The 21,093-nt window shown below is 32.0% G+C and overlaps 1 protein-coding gene across 9 annotated transcripts in view; it reads right to left on the reverse strand.

Moving 5' to 3' along the window:
* LOC114336930 (uncharacterized MFS-type transporter C09D4.1) overlaps positions 1–21,093 on the reverse strand; it is a 467,061-nt gene that overhangs the window by 419,959 nt on the left and 26,009 nt on the right. For 4 of the 9 annotated variants that reach the window (XM_050641711.1, XM_050641713.1, XM_050641706.1 and 1 more), the window contains exon 1: positions 5,775–5,910. The exons of 2 other annotated variants lie outside the window; for them this stretch is intronic. The gene's annotated coding sequence lies outside the window, so the exon portion shown is untranslated. Of the gene's footprint in view, positions 1–5,774; positions 5,912–21,093 lie in introns of those variants that run through there. 3 more of the 9 variants (XR_007695792.1, XR_007695791.1, XM_050641715.1) reach the window with 1 other exon arrangement.

Here is a 21,093-nt window from a genome sequence, read left to right on the forward strand (position 1 = left end):
GGGTACTATATACCTAATACCTTATAAATACAAAAATTCCCGTCACAGTTCGGACGAGAAACTTAGTTATTAACAAATAAGGGTCAAAAATGGCAGTTTTTTCGTTTAAATCGCTACAGGTAAAAATAGGGTAATTATATATATCATTTAGAGTATTCGTACTTAGTGATGTAAAATTTCCGAGAAGATTCAAACGCCGGAAAGTTTCCGGAAACTTTCCGGGAATATTGGAAACTTTCGGAAACTTATGGAAATATGTATTGTATTTTTTCTTGTTAAGTCTATTGCAGCGGTTCTCAATCTGTGGTACATGTACCACTGGTGGTACATATCATTATTTGCGGTGGTACACAAAACACACAAAAACTTAAAATAGTAGTACATAGTAAGTCTTGATTATACAATCTAAAAATATAGAAATATAATAAAAGAAACTTTAGATGGTACATGACTCAAAAAGATTGAGAACCGCTGGTCTATTGTATGTTAGTGTGTATTGTATGTATGTTGTATGTCTATTGTTTGTTAGTTCTGTAAAAATGTTTTCTTTTTTGTCAATAAACTTGGGATGGTTGGTTAATATTTTGTCTATACACTGCTTAGCTAATAATATAAATATGCTCTTTACCAGTGATGCTTTGCCCTGTTAAAAGAATCAAGTTTGCAGCATAGTACACAGGCTTCATTGCCATTTTTTTTTCTAATTTAGATATAAGCATTCCTTTTCCTCGGGCTTACTGATTGGAAGTAATGGAATATCCTCAGTAAAAATGTTTGCTATGTCCTTAAATGCCTCGACAACCTGGGATATTTTAAACATATTGCCTTCCAATAAAGTAATCCATTTTCCAATTATTATTGGAGTTAGCACAACTGCTACTTTTTGCAACTTTATTCAAAATATTTCATCGTCCAAACAGTTTTATTTAAAATTGCGTGAAAATTTTAAATTTTCTCCCTCTATGACCATAAGCATTTTTGTAAAGCACTTTCAAACACAATAAGACCATGTTACAATTAAGTATTGAACCCGATTTAGTTTTTACAGGAAGTGTTAATGATATAACTTTATTGTAGTTTTGAAGCTAGATTGTATTAAATCGGGCAAGAGATATGTGGGAATTAGTTATCTTTTTAACAATTTCTTTACAACATGCCTCAACATTTTTAAGAGAATGTAGGTTCATCAAATCAGACATCAACAAATTTAATGTATGAGAAATACAGGAATATGCTTCAATAAAATTATATTTGTTTTTTATCGATCATTTTGACTTTGGAAAAATGATCCATTGGTGCTGCATTGTCTGTAACAATGCCACAAAATATTTCTGGGCAGTCTTCCTTTATATTATATTATTTATTAGTTCTTGTGAAAGATATTCAGCTGTGTGCCTTTCACAATCTGTAAAAAGTGTTAAGTATACACATTACTGGTTCAGGCGTTGTAAAGCCACGTTTAGACACCGCTATAAATCGCAGCAACTTATCGATATCAATCGAGTTGTTTCAATTTATCGTTGAATGTAAACTGTACATTGCAGCGATTTATCGGAATTGGGAGATTGGAGTTGGTATCGGATTCCATCAATTTATTGTAATTATCGAGTTGTTTCAGTTTATAAGGCAGCGTTTAGACACAGCGATAAATCCGTGCAATTTATCGATGTCAATCGAGTTGTTTCAATTTATCGTTGTGTGTAAACGGTACACCGCAGCGATTTATCGGGATTGGAATTGGATTGGAATTGGTACCTATCGGATTGCATCAATTTATAAAATTTATAAAAATCAATAAATCGTAGCAATTTATCGTCACAATAAATTGCTAAGATTTATCACGGCGCGGCGCCTCAACACCACTTAATTGATCGCAACAATTTATCGCGTCTAAACAGCTTAAAAAAACAATAAATCGTAGCAATTTATCGTCACAATAAATTGCTCGCATGTATCGCGGCGTCTAGACGCCCTTAAAGTTAATAACAGATTGGTTTCTTATATTTGACCAGCCATCACACTGAATGCCTAATGTAAATGCTTTATATTCTCAAAAGTTCTCGGAAATATTATGGAAAGTTCTCGGAAATATTCTCGAAAACATTCTCAAAAGTTCTCGGAAATATTCTCGAGAATTTTCCATCGAAAGTTTCCGGGAATATTCGCGGTCAGGAGAATATTTCCATTTTTTATAGGCGAATATTCTCGGCAACTTTCCAATGTTCGCGAATATTCGCTTGGAAATATTCTCGACTCACATCACTATTCGTACTTTAGTAGATCAGCCAAGGTTTAAAATGGCACTTTTGAATTTTGGTCCGATCATTTGTTGCTTCGGAAATTGCAATATAAGACTAAGATTTCAAAAATAAAAAATGTGCTATAACTTTTGCACAAATGGCCTTAAGACTTTCATATTGCAAGAAAAGTTGAGTCAAACATTCCGTATAATGCACAAAAAATTTTAAGACGATTCGTCAATTAGTTTAAATTTTATTCAATTTGTTTTTCGCAAAGAGCTTTTTTTCTCAATGTTATTGTTCAGAAAATAATAATGACAAAGCAATTTTGTGGAAACCACATGCAAGAAGAATAGTTAAATTTTCAAATTGTTGAAAAAAATTAATTAAAAAGTCATTTTTATCACTCCGAAAAAATTTAGTAAAATAGAGTCATTTTTGGCTTATAAACAATTTGAATAGCTCTGTTAATATTGACTATAGAGTAAATCTACCTTAGAATTTCAAAAGCTGGTATTTTTACACGAATTTTCAGAAAAAAACTTTTTGCCTAGGTTAATTAGACTCAAAGTTAGCCACTTTTATTATTTAATTCGCAGTTACTTCTATATACATCAAATTCTCCTGTAACAGTGTTAGTTACCATACTACTCCGAAACGGCTTGGTCGATTTTTATGAAATTTTACACGTATATCTTATAGGACGGAGGAGAGGTTTTAATCTATTTTTTAGACCCATAAGTTATAAGAAGGGCTGCCCCCTGACATTTTTTTTTTATTTTTTTGGACAAAATTATCTTCCTTAAATTTATATGATGTAGAATTAAAAAATACATACAACCCTTAATTTTCACTCTTTATCACCAACCCCTATTTGTTAATAGCCATCTATATATTTACATCTATAAAATTCTCCTGTCACAGTGTTAGTTTCCAAACTCCTCCGAGAGCGCTTGACCGATTTTTATGAAATTATATATGTATATTCGGTAGGTCTTAGAATCGGTCGTATTCTATTTTTCATATCCCTGAGTGATAAGGGGAGTTCCCCCTAACATTTTGTAACGTTAGGTGGGGATGTGTGTACATAACGTACTCTATAAGACTACGAGTACATAAAAATTTAAAAAATTATGATCAAAATCCATCAACAAGCTCCGGCGACATTAATCGCAGCATATGTTTGCAGAATCAGTTTCATTTTTTGAATGCACGGATTTTATTAATTCCCCTCCATCGACCACGAATTAATTCCGTTCGGACGCCATTTTTAAAACTTTATTAGCCACTCTGTTGAGGTTTAAAGTTTACTCAAACTTTTACACATAAACTATATATCTTCAACTTCAAAATAGCTCAAGTTAGGTTGCTTAATTGTTATAAACAAAGTAAAAGTAGCCGTCAATTAAATAAAAAAAGTGGAAGTTAACCAAGGCAAAAAGTTTTTCTTTGAAAATTCGTATAAAAATACCAGTTTTTCAAATCCCATTGTAGTTTTAGCCTAAAGTCAATATTAACAAAGTTATTCAAATTGTTTATAAGCCAAAAATGACTCTATTTTAGTAAAATATTTTCTCAGTGATAAGAATGACTTTTTAATGATTTTTTAAATGCGTTGAAGAAAATATGACTATTCTTCTTTCACATTGTTTTCACGGAATTGAGATATCATTATTATTTTCTGAACAATAACATTGCAAAAGAAAAGCTCTTTTCGATGAAAAAATTGAATAAAATTTAAACTAATTGACGACTCGTCTTAAAAATTTTTGTGCATTGTGTGGACTGTTTGACTCAACTTTTCGTGCAATATGAAAGTCTTAGATTTATTTTCGCAAAAGTTATAACAATTTTTTTATTTTCGAAATTTTAGTTTTATTTTGCAATATCCGAAGCAACAAATGATCGAACCAAAATTCAAAAAGCGCTATTTTAAACCTTGGCTCATCTGCTAAAAGAAAAATATTATAAATAAGATATTTAATTACCCTATTTTTACCTGTATCGATTTAAACGAAAAAACTCCCATTTTTGACCCTTATTTGTTAATAACTAAATTTCTCGTCCAAACTGTGACGGACATTTTTGTATTTATAATGTATTAGGTATATAGTACCCAAAAAACCCATTTGCAACCTGGCTGCTCAAGTGTCCCGAACATGGTATATTTTTGACTTATTTCCCTGGTGTAAAAGTAACTTGTAAAGCGGTAACGATTAATTTTATTTGGGATGCCAATTAGGGGGTGAGTTTCGCTATTCTTTTTACCAAAAAATAAAAGGGGCCAACTATATTTTGAGCGTAACTTACTTACTTTTAATGTTAGAAGTTTTTCTTTTAAATAACAAAAAAAGCTTTTTTTAAACATTTTAAAAAAGTTGTAATAAATTTTCCCCGAAAAGTGCTTTGTATTTTGGTTATTTCACCTTGAAATATTCGATTTGGAATTTGAGGAATAAGAACCTACTTTTTATTAGCTACAACCCTGCTTTCACTGGGCCTACAGACTTCATACATACACCATTTTTTCACTTTTTTATAAGCTATATTTTTGCTAAGAATATTTTTTTCGATAAAAGACTTACTTTTTGAGTTGTTTGTGAAAAACCGTCCAAAAACATGTCTATTTTTGCTAACTAACTCGAACAGTATTAACTTAGTGAAAAAACTCTATAGAACAAAAGTTGCTTAGAATTAGTCATTTTATCCAATCCCGGATTTATTTTGAATGTATATTTTTTTAACCCCCGAGAAGGTGGTATTTTGCGATTTTTGTGAAATTGAGGGGTCATAGAATTGTAACCTTTTTCTTATATAGACAGTTTCAAATAACTATTTCCAAATATTCATCTTTCTTTTATTTTTTTGTGGTCAGATTGTTCTTTGATCGGGCTAAAAAGAAAATAAGGAAAAATGAAAACCGGCAGATTTATTGGTAACATTCGATGTGAAGATTGATTATTTATCTACTGATTATCTTACAATAAAATAGAATAGTTTAAGAGGACTGTAATTAGAAAAAGATGGAAATATTAAATTTATAAATGGTCACAAATTTTAAAAGGGACAAGTTGTTTAAAAAGAAAGGCTGCTGATTGCTGATTAGGAAACAGGAAATCGGTAAACCTGATATAAACTTATAGGTAGTGGTTATTTTATAATAATAAGTTATAATTTGTCATTGGCACAGATCCTTAATAGTATATTATGCAACGAGCATTTAATGACGGCCATTATGAAGCGAGTATGAGGGTTACGAAACGAGCCGTATGCGGCGAGTTTCGTATAGAGTACGAGCTTCATAATGATAATTGAATGCAAGTTGTATACACTATTTTTTCTATGATCATTCACAACAAAAAATATATTCAAATTTATTGATTTGGTTAAAAATCTGTATCTTAATTAAATGAAGTTCATTATGATACAGGTAGTGACATCATAATTGATATATTATAGTATGAGAATAGAAAAACGTTTTTAAAAGACGGAACAACGCCAAGTAAAAAATTATTATAACATGCAATAACATACCTTAAACACGTACTAGTAATAACAGCCACCCAAACTACTGTCTAACTATGCATAACTACACTTTAACATCAATCAAGTAGTGAGTCCCTTGAAATTTAACAATAAATAATATGCGTCTGTGTTATTACATTTTATTAGCACAATTCATATTAACAGTGTTTGCAGTGTCTAAAAAGGTATCAAATGACAAAGATTTTAATTTTGTTTGGTATTTTTATAAACACCGAAATAAACAGTATACGAGGGTGCACCAATATAATCAAGTTTTTCTAAATAATTTTTCTGAAACATTTTGTCGTAGAATATTATTATTTAACTATAAACACTACATGATATCTTTCAACCATTCTTCCCAATATCTTATGCCTTTTTTATCACTTAGGTAGACCACTTACTTGCCGTGGTTGTAGCACACATCCCATCAATCATATTTTATTACATCAGAATTATGCTGTTATATACTGCTGTTTTATTGATTTCCAAAAGACGTTTGATCTTGTTTAGCACTCAATTTAATCGAAATTCTAAAAGACATTGGCTTGGAGGGTAGAGACGTTCGCATAATTGCAAATTTGTATTGGAATCAAACAACATCAGTGTTAGTAGATGGTTTGGAATCACAAGCTCTTAATATTAAAAGGGGACTACGGCAGGGATGCCTCTTATCGCCCCTGATTTTCAACGTTTACTCCGAAAGAATTTTCAGAAATGCATTTTCTGAAAAACAACAAGGAATAATTGTGAACAGTAAAGTCATCAGTAATTTTCGATATGCTGACGATACAGTACTCCTAGCTTCTACTTAAGAAGATATGCAAACATTACTTAATTGTGTGGTTGAGAGTTGTAAAAGCAGGTCTGGATCTGAATATACGGAAAACCAAAATACCCGTAATAAGTAAACAACAGAATATAAAACCGCTAATATATGTAAATAATACCAAACTTGAGCAAGTTAATCAAATTTTTTACTTGTATATCAATTAAATTGTAATGCAGAGACTTACGGCGAAATTAGATCTAGGATAGAGCAGGCCAGAGCCGCTTTTAGAAGGATGTCTAAAGTACTATGTAACAGAAATCTAAAATTGGCATTGAGGATCAGCCTAAGTCGTTGCTACGTGTTCTCGGTCTTACTTTATGGTGTCCAGGTGTCGAAGTCCTTAACTGTGAATAAATTCGATCTAAATCGCCTTGAGGCTTTCGAAATGTGGTGCTATAAAAGAATTTTAAAATTTCTTGGGTGGAGAATACTACACACAATACTAGAACGTCTTAGCAAGACTACTGAGATTAGCATCAAGAAGAGAAAGCTGGAGTATTTCGGACATATAATAAGAGGTCCCAAATATAGGTTGCTACAAAACATTATGCAAGGGAAAATAGCAGGCAAACGCAGTTTAGGACGAAGAAGTACCTCATGGTTAAAGAACTTGCGAGATTGGTATGGGGTTGATACAAGCATGCTATTTAGGGTGGCAGTGAATAAAATTATGATAGCTATGGTGGTAACCAATATTTTGAAAGGAGATGGTACATGAATGCCTCTTAGCACGGTCGTTGAAATCATTTCAACAACCGAGGGTATATCTGAACAAACTAATATATGATCTGGACCCTGAATCTCTCTACAATCACAATGGCCATCGACAGTATAGCACCACTTGAATATGTTACTCCTGCAGTTTGACACTTTCGCCCTAGTTAAATATTCAATGGTACACACTCTTCATAGTTCACTGCGTCTGTCTTGACGTGTTCTTGAGAAAAGTTGTTTTAATTAGAGAAAATATACAATAGTAAAGTTATAAATCGGGTGTCTGAGCTGTATTTTCTGCTTCTTCCTCTCTTCTTGTTTAGCGACCACTAAATTTCTTACATGTGGTGGTGCTATGCCAACTAGGGTGTATATAAAGAGACAGGAACGGAATAGGTTTAATTTGGCTTACACTGAGGCCTTTCACACTGGAGAATCATACTCGCTTGCCGTAAAACACAGTGTAAAAGTTAATTTTTTTCAATACTTGTAGCTGCGCTCCCCCCAGCGTGTTAGCATGCGGATGATTCTATTCCTCGCACTTAAACATCATGTTTATATAGATTGTAATAAAAATTACATTTTTAACTGAATAATGTTTGACATTTTTTGTTTTAAAACAGAATATTTTAATAAAATAAAAATGTATACACCATTTTTATTCAGTTGCAATGTGAAGGCAAAACAATCTTATTTTTCACTTACAATAGGAAGCGCAGTCCAGCACTCTGAATCGACGATTTTCGACTCTTATTGGAGTCATCATCGAAGAGGCGTAGGCCTGCTGCTCTCTACTCGAAGTGACCAACCATGAAAGCTTATCCCCACATTGCAACTGACGTGTATGTATTAGGTGACTAGCGTCATCTGGCAATTGAAAGGTAAAGTTTTCAACCCTTTATAATATTGAAAAATATTAAAAACATTACTAAAAGATTTTTAAATTAAAAACTTATTGGTCCATTTCCCTGGTGACACCTCCCAGGCTTCTAAAATTTGCAAGCCAAATGGATGCTGCAGTAAATAAGTTCAGTAAGTAATAAAAATGGTATACATTTTTATTTTATATTGGCATTACTCCTTTAGAGTAACTAGGTCCATTTTCCGTTGGAACTTTATCAAGCTGCAGATGGGGGTTGTGAATTGCAACGTTTAGAATTCCTTCCTTTTGTCTTTACTGCAGCATCCGTTTGGCTTGCAAATTTTAGAAGCCTTGGAGGTGTCACCAGGGAAATGGACCAATAAGATTTCAATTTAAAAATCTTTTAGTAATGTTTTTAATATTTTTCAATATTATTAATGTTGCTATTAGGATTGAAAACTTTACCTTTTAATATTTTAATAATTCTACTAAAATGTTTTGCGATAATGGTATCTCCACCGATTGTTCCTTCTAGGCCTGGATTCCGCGTACCAAAGAAAGTTGATTAATAGCAAACTGAAAATTTGTTAGTAACACTGTCTCTAGTCGGACAAACTTTGATCTATGGGAACACTGGAACAGGGGAAGTTTTAATTGTGGAACGTGATTTTAATTTTGGAACTTTTCCTTTTTTGTTTAGCTAATGCCTCGACAATTAATGGCCATTGGCATGGTAGGTAGGTACGATGAATTTTTGCAGTTAGGTACCTAGTGTCATGTGTAGTGTATGTGTGTTGAGTAAGTTTCTTGTTACTTTGCAAAGTCGACGTCATTGTCTTTGCAAAGAGACGTTAATTGTATCCGAACGTCTGCGGTCCCTCCCGTGAGTACCGATCCCACAAGTACAGAAACTATTTTCATTTATTAATTTATAATAAACGAAAAATTTCTGACCCTGGTTAGATTCGAACTCACGACCATTCAGATCTTTCGATCCAAAGGTAGGCGCTCTTACCACTGAGCCACAGAGGGGGTAATTTTGGAACTTGTCATCCTGATAAGTTTTTGATTGTGAAAACTAGCAAGTTGTATTTAAGTTTATTCAAAATCGAACTTTATATAATATATGAAAAAATGTTTGTCCGACAAATATGTTAAGCATTTTAATAAGTCCGACACGTAGAACATGTCAAATGACAGAAATTGGATATAAAGCAACATAGCCTTGAATATTTTAGTGAGATGAAGTATACCTATATTGCCAAGTAGTTTGCGATGGATCACCACGTTATCAGCTGACCATTCGTTTCTCAAATACATCATAAAAGTATTGCGATGAAGTTCGAAACCTAGCAGCAGCAACATCTGAAACTTGTTTTGGACCAGGAGCTAGCAACGTCGAAAAAAAAATCATTTTAAGACGGCTGCTTCTTTCATATATTGTTCCCTATGCTTCCTCGAACACCGTACCGGCCATCTAGCTACTGTTACATTTTGTATTTATTACTGTGCAGCACACTTGTGCAGGTAAACATATCGAATTTAAAATTATTTTAAGACGAAAAAATTTTTTGTCATTACTTTTTAAACATTATAAGAAATATGAACTGTAATTGCCAGACATTTCTGTGGTTTAAAAAGTAATGACAAAAAAATGTTTCGTCCTAAAATAATTTAAATTCAATATACAGGGTGATTGATGAGTGTGATAAAGCTCAGTAGATCCGCTATAGTAATAGATAGCAATAAAAGTTGATAATAAAAATTGTGGCTAACTTTCAGCTTCACATTACGAAATTAGTTAGATTGTTACGATTTCGATAACATAGTGGCAGACCAAACTTACGTTTTTTTTAATGAAACACTCTATATTTTATTTTATATTTGAAATCTTCTTAACTTCCCCATCACAAAAATATAAAGGTTTGTTATATCCAATTTTTTATCAATATCGTAACAATTTCAGCTCCCTGTATAAATAAAAAAAAGCACAACAGCGATGGTTTATTGGTGCCATATTTTTTTGTTGATTGTGAAAATTTTTAAGAATTGTTGATATTGCTAATTTTCCTTATATCGAATACAGGGTGAGTCAAAACGCAAGTACATTCTTTTCTCAGAAATTTTAAATGGAACACCCTGTATTTTATATTACTATCGAAAAAAATCATTACCGTACTTTAATTTTTGTATAATATTCCCTATGCCTAAATTTGTTAGTTTTTGAGATATTTTCATTTTTCAGAGCAAGTTATTAATTAGGGCGAAAATAATGTACTGTGAATTAATTAATTAATGTACCATGTAATTAATTTACACAGTAATTAATTACTGTGAAAATAATGTACTTGCGTTTTGACTCACCCTGTATTCGATATAAAGAATATTAACAATAGCAACCATTTTTATAAATTTTGACAATCAACAAAAAATATGGCACCAATAAACCATTGTAGTCGAGGAAATGAAGCATTTTGGCTCGCAATTTTTTCGTCCAGCATGGATTTACATGAAATTTTCACAGAAGGTAGGGATTAGTCCAAGGATCATTTTCTATATCATGCCGCTGTACGCTAAAACCTTGGGGGTGGTTGCCACCCCATCTCGGGGGCGGGAATTTTTTATTACATTTTAGCCATGGAAATCGATGTAAAAGGTAATTCTAAGAAAATAATGTCTGTTACATTTTCTTCGTAAAACTTATATTTTTCGAGTTATTCGCGTTTGAATGTAACAGTTTTTCGATGAAAAAATCGACTTTTTAGAGGGTTTTTTGAGAATACCTCGAAAAATATGCATTTAATCAAAAAAACTGTGGATATCAAAATTATATCTTTTAGTAACACAAACCAAATTCTGTTACTGTAATATCTTTAAGACCAACACAAACCTAGATACGGCATGTTAAAAGTTAGCTTTTTTCGTCAAATGCATAATTTGAAATATTCAATGTAAAATAACGGAAAAACTTTGCATTTTTCGAGGAAAACTTAAATAATTTTTTTTAAGTGTACAGTCAGGCCTTTCAAAAGATAATAATAAAAAGTTTCTAGCCTGAAAATTAAGCGACTTATGATCAAAAAAAAGGTAGGTACCTACTTTTCTCTATGAAAAAATTAGTGAAAACCATCCCCTAACTGCCCTCCTAATTAAAAATTGGTCTTCACCTTTCTGTAATTCCTTTTATATTTGTATTATCAATACACCCAAAAAGTTTTACCTATTTGAAAGGCCTAATTTTAGAAAAATTGGAGTTTAAAGAAAAATTAATTTTTTGGAATTTCCCATTTTTCACCTTTACTTCAAAATATCTCCGAAAATACTGGAGATACGAAAAAAAATGATGAACTACTAAATTGTAGCTTTTTTATTAACTTAAATTTTCTTGTGCATAGATTTTCATTACAGTGAACAGTTAGCGAGATATAGCTGTTTAAAGCCTCTATTTACAAGCTAACACCCCCTTATTCGAGCCCTTTAAACCCACCCTAATTAAAAACTAAGGGATCTTACGGAATTTAGTTTACACAGTCTTATAAGTCTTCAAAAATCCTACAAAGCCTTTCAAAAATGAAAAATCTTTTTATCGACAAAAATGAAGGAGCTATGTTTATAAAACCAGTTTGAAAAATTCGGAAAATTCGGATAGTCCGCTTATGGATACTTTTCAATGTATGTATAATACCACAGAACCGGTTCGTATACTGGAAGATGACTAAAAAACTATTTGTATTTGTATTCGTACATATTTGCAAATTCGTATTTTTGTCTAAATAAATGTTTTTGTAATTCTTTAATTCTACTTTTTTTTTCTGTATAGATCTATTAAAATATCTACTTATAAAAACTGTAATGTTATTAGGGGTGGTTCTTAAGGGTTGAAATATTATGATATTATATCCTAATCTATAAAACAATCATTATTTAACCCATCAAAACCAAATTTTACCCATATTAAAGTTTACAATGTTTTTATATAATTTTTCAAAATAAGGGGTAGTTTACACGCCTAAAAATAATCAACGACCTTAAGCATGATATAGAATATGAAGTACAGGGTGAGATGATCCTAATCCCAAATTTTTATGTAAATCGATGCAAGCCGAAACTATTATTTTAGGATACGTAAATTTTTTATATATAGCTCCAACAAGGGTGGTTTTAAGGGTTGAAATATTATGATAGTATATCTTAAAGCATAAAGCAATCATTATGTAACTAATAAGAACCAAATGTTGACAATATTAAAGTTTAAGATATTATTTTCTAATTTTTTACAATTAGGGGTAGTTTTCACCCTTAAAAAAACAAAAGCGTACAACGACTTAATATAGAAAATGAACTAGAGGGTGTAATGACCCTAATCCCAAATTTTTGTACAAATCGATGCTGGACGAAAAAATTGCGAGGTTTTGCCATTTTTTCAGCTTTATTTCCTCGACTATTGCTGTTGTGCTTATTTTTATTTATACAGGGAGCTGAATTTATTACGATTTTCATAGAACATTGGTTATAACTTTGTAAATACCCTGTATAACATAACAAGCCTTTATATTTTTGTGATGGGGAAGTAAGAAGATTTTGAATATAAAATAAAATATTTAAAATCCATTTAAAAAAAAATAAAAGTTTGGTCCGCCACTATGTTATCGAACACCCTGTAACATTCTAACTAATTTTGTAATGTGAAGCGCAAAGTTAGCTACAATTTTTGTTTAAGATCGAAACTATATTATCGATCGCTATGTAAAATAAATACATTATTTTAAATGCGAGAATTCACGAATATAACGAATGTAAATACCAGGGAGCAAGGGTCGGAGCGAGGATACAATCCATTGCTCTCCGTAGTGAGCACAACTTAACGAGTAAAGAAGACACCTCGACACCTTCCGGTATTAGAGGAACATCGATTATGTTATGTATGGTTATTTACATTACGTTTTCTATCCAATATACAGTAAAGCATAAAAACAGGGAAAGAGAGTGGACAACTGTTTTATTGGTCAAAGTCCAATTCAAGATTATCTTGTTTAAAAATTAACTTGCCGTCATGACTTGCTAAAATGTTGACACTTTTTGTACGTGTAGATCGTTGGTTAACCCCTAGTGCATATTTGTTCGATCCCAATGCTTTTTTTAGATGTTTTAATTCACACTCCCCTTCGGGTCGTGAAATTAAAACTGTCAAAGTGTCACTCGGGAAAAATTCGATAATTTTAGAGCTCTTGTGCAATTACTACTGATAATTCGATGAAATAAAATTATTTTGACATAATATTTAAAAGTCAGATCAGTAGAAAATTACAATGGTTTTGAATCGTCGTCATGGAAACCAATGTCGTCATGGTAACCCATTATTTAAAAGTTTGGTTTTGACAAAATTGCCAAATAATTAATTTGTGTATTTTCACTTCTAAATAAAAATTGATATAACTCTATTTTTTGCGGCTTTTTTCCAAACGTACGGCCCTAGAAAAAATATTGTTTCTAACTTATGCGGAAAGTGTCTTCCCCGCACTCGACTGCTTGCCCGAACTCCGCTATCGCGTCGTTAGGGTCAACGGCAGTCTCGTGCGTAAAAGTATCACTTTCCGCATTAGTTAGAAAAATAACTATTGCATTATTGTGAAATAGTTATTTTCCTAACAAGTGCAGAAAGTCATTCTTTTCGGCACGCGACTGCAGTTTGCCGAACGACGCGAAGCGGGAGTTCGGCAAGCAGTCGAGTGCGGAAATGAGACTTTCTGCAAGAGTTAAGAACAAAAATTTTTCTAAGAGTCTTTAAAAAATTACCAAATCTTAATCAATTAATTTAATTAATATGATTATTTCATTCATAGGAGATTCTGACCAATAGAAAGCTACAGATCTGTGAATTAAATCGATAATTTTTGATAATCTCCCGTCGTTAAGTATATTACGTCAGATGCCCTTCGTTGCTACGAAAAAATACATTCAGTGACATTAATGACATTTAGTGTTTTAAAAATTATAAAAGTGATGACTTTCAAACGTCAAATATTTATAAAAACTGTGTGTTTAATGGTACTTACATAAATAAATTAGAATAAAATTTTGGTTTTGAACAGATTTATTCATGAAATAATCGTAACAAATTGCACTCGACCTCTGAAATTAATATAGAATTTAAGAGCTCTTGTGCAATTACTACTGAAAATACATACACAAATTAATTCTTTGACAAGGTTGTCAAAACCAAACTTTCAATATAATTAGTTAGCATGACGACGATCTTGGTTTCCATGACGATAATTTAAAACGACTGGTATTGTCTACCGATTTGACTTTCGAATATTATGTCAAAATAATTTTATTTCATCGAATTTTCGCGTTAATTTCATTAAAACAGGAACACGATAAGATATATTTGAAATTAATTAGTAAATAATATCTAAATATTAATTTATTGCATGTATTATAATTACTTTAAGGCCATATTAACATATCTAAATTAACACGCGTGCGGAAAAGTAAAAACCGCGTGCGGAAAAGTAACACGCGTGCGGATAACTAACACGCGTGCGGAAAAGTGAAACTTTCTAAACTAAAATGCGTGCGCGAAAGTAGACATTTTTGCACGCTCGTAGAAAAATATATTTGGATATATAATTTTATTCGAGCAATTTGTATTTCGATCAATTTTATATCGAACAATTCACTTTCGAGCAATTGATTTCGAGCAATTGCATTCGAGCAATTCGAGCACTGATTTTTGCAGAAGAGTTTTATTTTTTATCCTCCCTCGTATCACATTTTAGCACTAAATTAGCAATATTATAAAAATACTATGATTTTAATAATTTGTGGTTTTGTGGTTATGGGTATACTTCTGTTTAACACTTTTACCTTCACCTTAAAAATAAAATAAAAAATCAATGTCAGAACTAAAAAATATCGTTGAAAATTACTCGACCTGTTTAATTTATACAGTAAGTACGTCCATAAAGTAACGCATAAATTCATTATTTCGTAAACCCGGGTAATTTAAGGAAAAATCCCGAAACCGGTCGATTTTTATTTTTAAATTACGATTTTTTGGCCTATATATCATACTAGTGACGTCATCCATCTGGGCTTGATGACGTAATCGATAATTTTTTTAAATGAGAATAGGGGTTATGTGATAGATTATTTGAAAATGTATTCAATTCTCTATTCACTAATATAAACATTAAAATAATTATTTATACAAGGTGTGATAAAAAAAGATTTTTCAATTAAATTAATTGAGACGAAAAGAAGAATGAATGTAATTTATTTAATTCAAAATACGTTTTACTGTTGTCAGAAAACAGGAAAAAATGTTTACTTGACAAATAAATATTGCTTTTCGCTTAAATTCAATGTCAAAACTGCTACCCATCTCCCTCTTGACAGTTTGAACATTTCGTTTAAGCGAAAAGCATTGTTTATTTGTAAAATTTTTTGGTGAAAAACAATTTTTGCCTGTTTTCTGACAACAGTAAAACGTATTTTGAATTAAATAAATTACCTACATTCTTCTTTTTGTCTCAATTAATTTAATTTAAAAAATTTGTTTTTGAACACCCTGTATAAATAATGATGTTAATGTTTATATTATTGAATAGAGAATTGAATACCCTTTCACATAAGCTATCACATGACTCATATTCTCATTTAAAAAAATCATCGATTACGTCATCACGCCCAGATGGATGACGTCACTAGTATGATATATGTAGATGCCAAAAAATCGTAATATAAAAATAAAAATCGACCTGTTTCGGGATTTTTCCCTAACACGTTGACGGACAGAGCGTCAAATGTATAAGCAAGTATTGTGACATATGTATTTTGCAAAGAAAAATAGGGAAAAATGCAACGTCTATAGACGTTGTGTCACATTACATTAATGGAGTTAGACGTCTATATAGACGTTCTGTCCGTCAACGTGTTAAATTGGCCGGTTTACGAAATAATGAATTTATGCGTTACTTTATGGATACACTGTATACAGTTGACTTCCTGAATCTTTACCCGTGCGTCGTCGTTTAAAGTACACGAAATAAGTCGATGATAAGTCGGAAATTGAAATTTACTAAACGCAACAGCAAGTCACTTACTCCGACTTATCATCGACTTATTTCGTATACTTTAAATGATGACGCACGGGTAAAGATTCAGAGACTCAACTGTACTAGAGTACACACTTTTTGTTTAGTTATGGATTTAGTGATGCATTTCAAATATCAGTTGAGCGTCAATGAAAAGTCCCTTATACTAAATTATAAAAGCTCCTTACAAAGTACAAACGAAGCTGGAACAAAAAACGAAGAACAAATGTTCAAAAATATAAGATGTTTGTAAAATTACATTGCTAATCATATTTAAGTTGCTCAAGCAATCAATGGATAAAAACTAATTAGAGAAACTTCTTCTCTAAGAAATCTACTTAGAGAAGAAGAATGATGATAAATGATATATAAATGAAGAATTATGAAAAATGATATAATAAAGAAAGATGAGTATGAAGAAGAATTATGTTTTATAATACACTACGAAGAAAGTACTAAGTATAAAGAAAATGAAGAAATATGTATTTATGAAGTACCAGACAAGAATAAGGAGACAAGAAGAGAGAATTCTAATTGAAGAAAATGAGAAAAATTTGAGAACAGCGAAATGTCTTAAATGTTTAGTAAAGAATTAGAATTAACGACGTAAATAAATTTTAAGAGTTTAAGTTATAATTTCTTTTTAAATCTCTTCTTCTTCTTCAGATGCAAATCCACTGACTGTATGTCGTTAATCCCTGTCCATTGCCTTATGTTTAGGAGCCAGGACATATTTTTGCGTCCTATTCCTCTCTTGCCTTTACTTTTACCCTCGATTATATTATGTTGAAGGAACTGGTATTTTTCGTTTCGCATGATGTGGCCCAGAAACGTCGTTTTCCTTTTCTTGATGGTTTCGAAAAGTTGGCGTTGATTCTTTTAAGGACATCTATGTACATTTGTGATTCTCGGGGTCCATGATACCTTTAGGATACGGCGATAAAGTCTCTGAAATAACGTAAAATATAAAATATAATTTCGCGTGTAAAGTTTCACGAGATACCAAGGAAAGCAATTAAGCAAGAATAGACAATGTTTAACGATTAGTGAAATACGTTGTACATATTTGTAAATCTTGTACCTATATACAGGGTGTAACAAAAATACAGATCATAAATGTAATCACATATTCTAGGACCAAAAATAGTTCGATTGAACCTAACTTACCTTAGTATAAATATGCACATAAAAAAAGTCACAGCCCTTTTGAAGTTACAAAATGAAAATCGATTTTTTCCAATATATCGAAAACTATTAGAGATCTTTTATTGAAAATAGACATGTGGCATTCTTATGGTAGTAGTATCTTAAGAAAAAATTGTAGTGAAATTTGGACACCCCATAAAATTTTTATGGGGGTTTTGTTCCTTTAAACCCCCCCAAACATTTGTGTACGTTCCAATTTAATTATTTTTGTAGTACCATTAGTTAAACACAATATTTTAAAAACTTTTTTGCTTTTTAGTACTTTTTCGAAAAGTCAGTTTTTATCGAGATATTTTGAATATTTGTCAAATCCACCACATATTTGTATATGGCTTAGTACGATTATGGAGACTTGGTAATAATATGAAAATTTATTTATGATTTACATTTTTAGGTATATTTTGAACCATATTAAAAAAGAAGTAATATCTCGATCAAAAGTGCCTTCTCGAAAAAATACAAAGAGGCAAAAAGTTTTAAAAACACTGTGCTTAACTAATGGTACCGCAGTAAAAGCTTAATTGGAACATACACAAACATTTGGGGGATTTAAAGGAACAAAACCCCCATAAAATTTTTATGTAAACATATTAATAAAGAAGCCGCAATAAGCCGCAAAAAAGAAGCCGCGATAAAAACTGCCTTATCGAAAAAATACTAAGAGGCAAAAACGTTTTAAAAATATTGAATTTAACTAATGCTACCATAATAATAATTTAATTGGAACGTACGCAAAAGTTTGGGGGGGGGGTTTAAGGGAACAAAACCCCCATAAATTTTTTATGGGGTGCACAAATTTCACTATAATTCTTTTTTAAGATGTTCATGCCATAAGAATGCCACATGTCCATTTTCAATAAAAAATCTCCAATAGTTTTCGATATATTCGAAAAAATCGATTTTAATTTTTTAACTTCAAAGGGCTGTAACTTTTTTATGTGCATATTTGTACTAAGGTAAATTAGGTTCATTCGAACTATTTTTGGTCTCAAAATATGTGATGTAATTTATGACCTGTATTTTCGTTACACCCTGTAGGTATATTTTTTGTAAATTGTATATAATTCTGTATTTATATCAATATTCAGTTGATGATGATGAAAACGCAATAAATATGTTTTTATTGTCAGTTCGAATATATCAGTTCCTACCCTGTTAGTCATGAATAAATAAGACGTATGTGTATTGCGCAATCCTTTTTTAGTTTCCCACGACGATGTATTGTTTTTGACCAAGTGGAGAGTGTGCTTGTTGCGGCAAATTATCAAAAGAATTTAATGTATTTTGGCGACGATGAGACTGAATTTTGTTGACATTATTTCTCAATAAGATCAAGTTAGCACAGCTGCAATTATGTTTACGATTGCAGTCTTGTAAGAATCGCGAAAGCGATAGCTGATGTTGCTATATTTTTTTGATTGGTCGAAGGAGACTTATGATTTCTGGTAGGGTGTGACTTTGGAAAATACCCTGGTTACTTTAATGGTAGAAGAAATATTTCATTTCTTTTAATTGAATAAAGATCCGGTGGTCGTTAAGTGGGAGGGCAATCTCTGTGTTTGAGAGAGAGAGTCTTGCCTTGAATTAAGAGGATAGAAGGACAGTTAAGTTCTGTCTGGCAGAGAGAGTTAAGTTATCAGTTATGGAGTGAACTCAAGTTTTTTTGTTCTGTGCCAAAGTTAGGCATAGATGTAGTCTTTCATAGTGACAGTATAAGAAAAGAATGTTGTTGAATAAATTGACGCGAGTTCGCCGAACGTGGTTCCCAACTTTTTAATTTAAAAAAAAATCAATGATTTAAACATAATTTTGCTGTGTTCAAGTGAACAATGTTTAAATCATTACAATGATGAAATGCTGCATTAACAATTAATTAAGCAGTTACCTTTTTTTTGAATAAAATATGTAAAACAAAAAACGATTTTATCTTTCGTATAATAAAACTTTGTGCAATAGTACTTTATAACAGAAAATGTAAAGTGTCAGTGAAGTGTTGGTTAACAGGAGTTCCAGCCGAGCTACACAAGGCCTACGCTAGCTTAGCCGACGGAATGGGACGTTTCATCGCCGCCGTTTCGATGCCGCCGTTTCGATGCCGCCGGTTCATCGCCAGTCCATTTCATCGCCGTCATATCTCGCATTTCCTAGAATTCCTAATTAATACTAAAAATAAATAATAATTGTAACTGTCGAAAATTCGGAAATATATCAGATAGCGATTAATTGACTGGCGATGAATCGGCCGGCATCGGCATCGAACTGGCGGCATCGAAACGGCGGCGATGAAACGTTCTAGACCTCCAGCCGACAGTACAATCCCAGATCACCAGGTGCTTGTAACGAACTGTTTTAATTATTTTTCTTTGAACATTTGAACTCGTGAAATACTTAATTTTTTTATTCATTCATATCAATTCAGTTTTGTTCAATTCAGTTTTGTTTTTTTTTTAACTAGTAAATTTATTTTTTATAAATAAACGATGACTATGTTTTAAACTTGTATAAGTATTTTTCTTCTGCACAATCTATCTCTGATCCTTATTGTCGGAAAAGCATACAGACAAACTATGACCTAAATGGTAAGTACCGACTTATATCTAATGGAATGATATTGCAAGTAATTTTTTTATTTTTGGATAGGCATATGGCAGTATATTTGATTTGTTGATGGCGCCCAATGATTAATACTTGTTAATATTAAATGTTATTTTAAGAACTCACCCCTTTCAATCTCTGAGACAGTAGCTTACCGGTGCATTCCGAAAAGTTACGTAGCACAAAGAATATTAGGCCTATGACTTAATTACACTGTTTAAATATATTTTTATGATTGTTTAATTTGTGGTGCAACAAGATAATTCAGATACTTCTAAAAATCCTTTTTAAAAAAGATTAATTACTTAATACGATATTGTTTATGTCACATAATAATAAATACCATCGATGTATTACAACGTACCTATGTGGGACACAAGCATTCATTCTGTGACCCAGAGGATCCCGCTGATTAAGCATAAGCATATTATGATATATCATAATCATATATTAGCAAGGTTGACATTAAATCGAAAGTGAAAATTTAAATAGACACGCATGTATAATAAATCAAGATAACACGAGATCATTATTTAGTACATATTAGTAGGTCAGATTACGGGAGAGTTTCAACTAAGTAGGGGTTTGTTTGCCGTTTAGAATATAATGTAGTCATTGTCGTCATCAGCTGGGTACATTTCATTGTATTTAGCAACAATGAGGTACAGATGAATAAATAAGTGTATTCCTTCTAACCAACCCCATACCGAAGGGTAACATTCCCTCGTATTACTATACTTGTGGGATCGGTACTCACCGGAGGGACCGCAGGAGTTCGGATACAATTAGCGTCTCTTTGTAAACACGAGAAGTCGTCGTTTTAAGTCGACTTTACTAAGTAACAATACATTTACTCAACACACACACACACACACACCCACACACACACCCACACACACACACACACACCCACACCCACACCCACACCCACACCCACACACACACCCACACACACACACACACACCCACACACCCACACACACCCACACACACACACACACCCACACACCCACACACACC

This window comes from Diabrotica virgifera, chromosome 1 (genome assembly GCF_917563875.1).
Source record: "Diabrotica virgifera virgifera chromosome 1, PGI_DIABVI_V3a".
Classification (NCBI taxonomy): Eukaryota; Metazoa; Arthropoda; class Insecta; order Coleoptera; family Chrysomelidae; genus Diabrotica; species Diabrotica virgifera.